Consider the following 8,047-nt stretch of genomic DNA (forward strand, 5'->3'; position numbering starts at 1 on the left):
ATCTGGTATAGAGATAGAACTTTAATAGTATCTGGAAAGATTTTTTAAATTGGAATTTAACAAATTGCTAAGTGCTAGGCTCTTGTTAACGGTTTTTCTGTGCGGGAAAGGGAGCAGGGATGAGGTCTTACTTTGTCACTCAGGCTGGAGGGAAGTGGCATGATCATAGCTCACTGCAGCCTTGACCTCCCAGGCTCAAGTGATCCTCTTGCTTTAGACTCCTGAGTAGCTGGGACCACAGGTGTGCATCACCATGCTCAGCTAATTTTTATTTACTTTTTATTTTTTTAAAGATGGTCCTGCTATGTTGCTCAGGCTCGTCTTGAACTCTCAACCTCCCAAAGCGCTGAGATTATAGGTGTGAAGCACTGCACCCAACCTCTTGTTGTGCTATTAACTTGTGACTCCTGCCCTGTAGAAACTAATGAAGGCCTTATATAGGCATGTCAAAATAAAATGTTTCTTTTCTAGTCTGTTCTGGATTTTTCCTCCATCATAAACCTGGCTCTGCCTTGTCTCCTGAGTCAATCTGGATATTCTAGACCAGATAGCTGAAATGGTCATTCTCCTGCTCAGGGATCTGAAAAACAATCACTTTTCAGATAATTCTAAGGGTCTCTGCTATTTGCTGAAAAATTCATATGCTGAGTTTCATCCTCTGTCACATTTCAGTAGCTCTAGCCTTCTCTATTTCTAGTTGTACAGTCCTTAATGAGATTCCCTGTATCTCGGTCACACTCTGAAAGTACCTCCACTAGTGATTTATTTCTCAGGACGGGAGACACACTCACTTCATTCCACTGTACCTCTCAATCCTCCTCTCTTTTCTGTAATCAGCTCTGGCAATACCAGTAGAAGAGAGGACAGTCTTACCTACTTTAGTTTTTGCCAGGGAGAACAACTTCCAGAGAGTGTCCAAGCTCTCTCCATTTCATAGAAATGTGAGTTCTGAAGTACTTCCATTTTCTTTCAAACCTCAGTCCTTCTGAGTGAGGTTTAACTCATACTTTTGCCATATTGGCTACCCACACCGCAGCCAATTCAAGTTCCTGAATCCCATCCGTAGTAGATGAATTTCCGTGTGATTGTCCAAAATACTTGCCTTCTCTTTAGCAGAGACCTTGGTCTCTGAGTTTTTTTTGCCCACCCTTCTTCATTGTCTCAATCCCTGGCGAGGTATGCAGTTATGGTGGGATAGTATTCTAAAATCAATGTTTCTCCCTACCCATTTCTTATTAACATTACACTACTTCTAAAAACGAAATCACCTTTCACTACAGATTGACCTTAATGATGTAAGCTTGAATTCTTTAAATATTTCTGAGTTAGTTTCTATATACCTTTCTTTCTCTTTCTCTCTCTCTCTCTTTCTCTCTTTTTTTTTGAGACGGAGTCTCACTCTCCCGCCCAGGCTGGAGTGCAGTGGCATGATTTTGGCTCACTGCAACATCCGCCTCCCAGGTTCAAGCAATTCTCTTGCCTCAGCCTCCTGAGTAGCTGGGCTACAGGCGCAAGCCACCACGCCTGGCTAATTTTTTGTATTTTTAGTAGAGACAGGGTTTCACCGTCTTAGCCAGGATGGTCTCGATCTCCCAACCTCGTGATCCACCTACCTCGGCCTCCCGAAGTGTTGGGATTACAGGAGTGAGCCACTGCACCCGGCCGTCTATTTTTCTTTAAAGTATATTACATTTGGAATGTCTTAATTTACTTATTTTCAGGTAATTTTAGAAATTAAATTTATATAAGTGCTTATTTATCTCTATAAGCCAATCAGAGCAGAGATCCTTTGACAAAAATAAACTAGATTTTAATTAGTAATACCTTACAGAGGCAAGACAATATCTTATACTCACATAGAGAGATATAAAGACGTTTACAAATTACAGACACACAGATAGATATATGGAGAATTTACAGCTTCAATTCTACCATTTCAACCATGGGTCAAGAGTAAACACAGGAACACGAAAACTCACCAGACCAGATATTAATGAACTATTCTCCTTCCAATGGGCACAAAATTCTGGAGTTGAACTCAAAATAGGCAAATAGACAAATAAATTAAAATAACATACCAGGTTTTCTGTTATTTCTCACTCAACAGAAATTATATCTCTGTAAACCACTAGTCCTTTTATAGAGATCACCAAATGGTTAGACCATATAACCAAACTCTTAATCATTGCTCCCAACAGAGGGAAATAACTTATTGGCCATGTACAGGCATATCTCAATGATATTGTGGGTTTGGTTCCAGATCACTGCAATAAAGCAAATATTGCAATGAAGTAAGTCATGCAAAATGTTTGGTTTCCAAGTGCATAGAAAAGTTATGTTCACACTATAGTGTAGTCTATTCAGTGTACAATAACATCGTGTCTGAAAACAAAGTATGTATCTTTTTTTTTTTTTTTTTTTTTTGAGACAGAGTTTCACTCTTGTTGCCTAGGCTAGAGTGCAATGGCACGATCTGGGCTCACTGCAACCTCTGCCTCCCAGGTTCAAGCAATTCTGTCTCAGCCTCCCAAGTAGCTGGGATTACAAGCGCATGCCACCACATCTGCTAATTTTTGTATTTTTAGTAGAGACAGGGTTTTATCATGTTGGTCAAGCTGGTTTCAAACTCCTGACCTCAAGTGATCCACCCACCTTGGCCTCCCAAAATGCTGGGATTACAGGTGTGAACCACTGCACCTGGCCTAAAGTATGTTTCTTAATTAAAAAGTACTTTCCTGCTAAAAAATGCAAACGATCAACTAAGCCTTTAGCAAGCCATAATACTTTTTGCTGGTGGAGGGTCTTGCCTTTATGTTAATGGCTACTGACTGATCAGATTGGTGGTTGCTGAAGATTGGGATGGTTGTGGAATTTCTTAGAAAAAAATGAAGTTTGCTGCATAGATTGACTCTTTCATGAAAGATGTCTCCATACATGTGATGCTGTTTGATAGCGTTCTATACACAGTAGAAAATGTCTTTCAAAATTGGAGTCAATTCTCTGAAATGCTCATTCCACTTTATCAACTAAGTTTATATAATATTCTAAAACCATTGTTGTCATTTCAACAATGTTCAGAGCATCTATACCAGGAGTAGCTGCTATTTTAAGAAACCACTTTCTTTGCTCATCCATAAGAAGTAATTTCTTATTTGTTCAAGTTTTATCATGAGATTGTCGCAATCCAATCACCTCTTCAAGCTCTAATTCTAGTTATCTTGCTATTTCCACTACATCTGTTGTTACTTCTGCCACTGAAGTTTTGAACCCCTCAAAGCAAACCATGATGGCTGGAATCAACTTCTCTCAAGCTCCCGTTAATGTGGAAATTTTGACCTCCTTCCATGAATCAAAATGTTCTGAAAGGCATCTAACATGGTAAATCTCTTCCAGAAGATTTGTATCTAAATGGTGACTCCTTTCTAGAAGGTTTTTAATTTACTTTCTCCAGATCCTTCAGAGGAAACACTTCTGTGGCAGCTATAACCTTAGAAAATGTATTTCTTAAATAAGGGGACTTGAAAGTCAAAATTATTCCCTGATCCCATGGGCTGCAGAATGGATGTTGTGTTAGCAGGGATAAAATAACATTCAACTCAGAGATCTTGGGTGACCAGATGCATTGTTAATGAGCAGTAACGTTTTGAAAAGAGTCTTTTTTTCTAAGCAGCGGGTCTCAAAAGTGTGCTTAAAATATCCAGTAGACCATGGTATAAACTGATGTGCTGTTGTCCAGGCTTTGTCTTCCATTGACAGAGAACAGGCAGAGTAGATTTAACAGAATTCTTCAGGGTCCTAGGATTTTCAGAATGATCAGTGAGCATTGGCTTCTAGTTAAAGTCACCAGCTGCATTAGCTCCTAACAAGACAGTCAGCCTGTCCTTTGAAGTGTTGAAGCCAGGCATTGACTTCTTTCTAGCTATGAAAGTCCTAGATGGCATCTTCTTCCAACAGAGGCTGTTTCATCTGCACAGAAAATCTGTTGTTTATTGTAACCACCTTCATCAGTAATCAAAGCTAGATCTTCTAGATAACTTGCGGCAGCTTCTCCATCAGTACTTTCTGCTTCCCTATGCACTTTTATGTTATGGAGACAGCTTCTTTCCTTAAACTTCATGAAGCAACTTCTGCTAACTTCCAACTTGTCTTCTGCAGCTTCCTCACGTCTCTCAGCCTTCATAGAATTGAAGAGAGTTGGGGCCTTACTCCGGATTAGGCTTTGATTTAAGGGAATATTGTAACTGGTTTGATTTTCTATATAGACCACTCAGATTTTCTCCATATCAGCAATAAGACTGTTTTGCTTTCTTATCATGCCTTTATACACTGGAGTAGCACTTTTAATTTCCTTCAAGAACTTTTCCTTTGCATTCACAATTTCATTAACTGTTTGGTGCAAGATGCCTGTCTTTGGGCCTATCTCAGTTTTTGTCATTCCTTCATTCAGCTTAATAATTTCTAGCTTTTGATTTAAAGATGTATGTAACTCTTCCTTTCACTTGAACACTTAGACACCATCATAGGGTTATTAATTGGCCTAATTTCAATATTGTGTAGGGGATATGGAGGCCTGAAGAGAGGGAGAGAGACAGGGAATGGTTGATCAGTCAGTAGAGCAGTTAGAACACACACAACATTTGTTAAGTTTGCCATCTTGAATGGGTGCAGTTTGTGGTGCCCCAAAACAATTACAATAGTAACATCAAAGACCACCGATCACAGATCACCATAATAGATATAAGAATGATGAAAATGTTTGAAATATGTGAGAATCACCAAAATGTTACACAGAGAAAGAAAGTGAGCACATGCTGCTGGAAAAATGGTTATCAATAGAATTGCAAAAGGGAGGGTTGCCACAAATCTTCAATTTGTGAAAAACAGAGTGTCTGTGAAGCATAATAAAGTGAGGCACAATAAAACAAGATATGCTTGTACAAACCAAAGAAAAACACACAATTAGTGGAGAAGAAAACAAAAATTAGGAAAACAAAGACTCAGCAACATTCTTTTGCAGTTTTAGATTTATCTCTGGCAGCAAGAAAATTGCCAGGATTCAGGCAACCCATGAAGTGTACTTTTCCAGTGATAAAATTCACCTGTCAGATGAATACATTGGGCATCTTGGTGGGAACTACTGAACTTTTAAAAGATAATTTGCAAAAAAAAAAAAATAAGTAAAATAATGACTCTCAAACAGATATAATACGAACACATCAGTCATTTTATTTTATTTTTATTTATTTATTTATTTTCAAATAGAGTCTCACTTTGTTGCCCAAGCTGGAGTGCAGTGGTGCGATCTTGACTCACTGCAACCTCTGCCTCCCAGATTTAAGTGATTCTCATGCCTCAGCCTCCCAAGTAGCTGCGATTACAGGCATAAGCCACCATACTTGGCTAATTTTTGTCTATTTTTAGTAGAGATGGGGTTTCACCATGTTGGCCAGGCTGGTCTTGAACTCCTGACCTCAAGTGATCCACCCGCCTCGGCCTCCCAAAGTGCTGGGATTACAGGTGTGAGCCTCTGCACCCAGCCATTTTATTTAACTCATTAAATAGGTGAACCAGACAGATGCTATCACCTGTTCAAAGGAGAATCCAAAGAGCAGACATGTTTACAGATCAGAAATATTGAACTTGCAAATGGTGCAAAACTGGCTTTTTTGTTGTTGTTTAATTTATTATTATTATTATTACTATTGCAATGGAGTCATGCTGTCACCCAGGCTGGAGAGCAGTGGCGCAATCTCAGCTCACTGCAATCCCTGTCTCCCGGGTTCAAGAGATTCTCCTGCCTCAGCCTCCTGAGTAGCTGAGATTACAGGCAGGCCACCACGCCTGCTAATTTTTGTATTTTTAGTAGAGACGGGATTTCACCATGGTGGTCAGGCTGGTCTCGAACTTCTGACCTCGAGATCCGCCCGCCTCAGCCTCTCAAAGTGCTAGGATTATAGGCGTGAGTCACTGCCTGCGGCCAAAACTGGCTTTTCCATAGAGGTGGAGAGTTCACCCCCCAACCGGGTAGAATTATTTCACAAGTCCATAGACAAGAATCATTTGCACTGCCATGAGCACCCTGCAAGTTAACTTTAATCTTTGCAATAGTCTAGGTCCAGATAAAGGCAAATATCTTTTAGGATCAGATAAACCCCCAAATTCCAACACTGCATGAAAAGATATCTATTAATTTATTTTACTTATTTAAAAATGTTACTTATTTTAAAATGTTACATTGCTCCTTACCTTTTAGGATATGCTAAAGGAAAAAGTTTCTGGACATTCACAAGTCCTAAGTTCTGGCCCACTGTTAATCATTCATTCAAAATATTTTTACTAATATATAGTAAATATATATTATATTTCATTTTATATACTATATATTAAATATGTATTATAAAATATATACTTAGCACAGCACTAGGTCAAGTAAATTTTGGAAATAATGAGTCATGGTCTTTCCTCAGAAGTTATTTACAATCTCATTATAGAGACATTAAACATTATAGAGACAGTAAACTACTAGTCAATTAATTTAATGAACTACAAAATTGTGAGTACAACTAGAAAATAGGGCAGTATAAAACAGAAATACAGTCTTTCTCCCTTATTTGTGGATTCCATATTTGCAAATTTGCCTACTTGCTAAAATTTATCTGTAACCTCCATGTATTCTTGGACATGTACAGAGCAGGGAAAATTTTTAATTGCCCAAAGTGCACATTCCCAGGTGGGGCTGAACAAGGCATCCTATGCCTTCTTGTTTCAGCTCTCATACTATACCATAAACAGTGTCCCTTGTTGCCCGGGCTGGAGTGCAGTGACACTACATTGGCTCACTGCAGCCTCGCCCTCTCAGACTAAAGTAATCCTCTCACCTCAAACTCTCGAGCCACCATACCCAGCTACTTTTTGTACTTTTAGTAGGGACGGGGTTTCGCCATGTTGTCCAGTGTGATCTTAAACTCCCCAGCTGAAACAATCCAGCCGCCTTGGCCTCCCAAATTGCTGGGATTACAAGTGTCCTTTTCACATTCAAGTGTCCTTTTCACATCAGGACCAAGTGTCCTTTTCACATTCCATTTAGTGATACGTTTTTCACGTTTTTGTACTTTTTGTTGATGTCGCTGTTTAAAATGGTCCCCAAGCATTGTGCTGTATAGTGCTCCTAAGCACAAGAAGGCTGTCATGAGCCTTGCAGAGAAAATAGCAGTGTTAGGTAAGCTTTGTTGAGGTATGAATTATAATGCTGTTGACTGAGTTCAATGTTACTGAATCAACAATATATATTAAATAAGATGTCTTTAAGCGGAAACACATACATAACAAAACTGTGTATTGATGAGTTGATGAAAATCCGACCAGAGGCTTACTGGATCCTAATCCTGTATTTCCCTTAGGAGCAATGATTCAGTATTTACTAATTCAGTGTTTCCAGCAACGTTACAGAACCTAACTACTGCAAATAACAAGAATCAATTACCTACTGAGGGAAAGGGTTTTTTCCAAATACACTTGATTTCCTTTTAAGCACCAGGGGTAAGAAAAGCCTTCCCAAGAAACTACCACTGTTTCAAAGAGCCTATAAAAGCAGTGCTCTTGCCTTCTAGTATCCTTTTCCTCTCTGCTCGCTACACTTTATTCTTTCTCGGTTTCTTTCTGTTTCTTGCGGGGTCTCCACTTAAATAATGTCTTCCAACAATCTACAGTCCTATACTACATTTAATAAAGGTGGACACACAGGACATACACGTGCATTTTAAAGTGGGAGCTATGGCTGTGCTTCCGCAAAATTAATTGCAAAATTCTGTGGTACCTCAGTTCCATGGGCACCCAGAGGATGCGTTGTTCAGCCTCAGTTGGGAATCTGCAGTTTGGGCAATTAAAAATTTTCACTGCTGTGTACACGTTATTTCCTCAGCTAGTCCTGTTAAGCAAGTTTATTTCTGCCAGGCGCAGTAGCTCACTCTTGTAATCGCAGCACTTTGGGAGGCCGAGGTGGGTGGATCACTTGAGGTCAGGAGTTCGAGACCAGCCTGACCAACAT

This window comes from Chlorocebus sabaeus, chromosome 25 (assembly GCF_047675955.1).
Source record: "Chlorocebus sabaeus isolate Y175 chromosome 25, mChlSab1.0.hap1, whole genome shotgun sequence".
In the NCBI taxonomy this organism is placed as follows: Eukaryota; Metazoa; Chordata; class Mammalia; order Primates; family Cercopithecidae; genus Chlorocebus; species Chlorocebus sabaeus.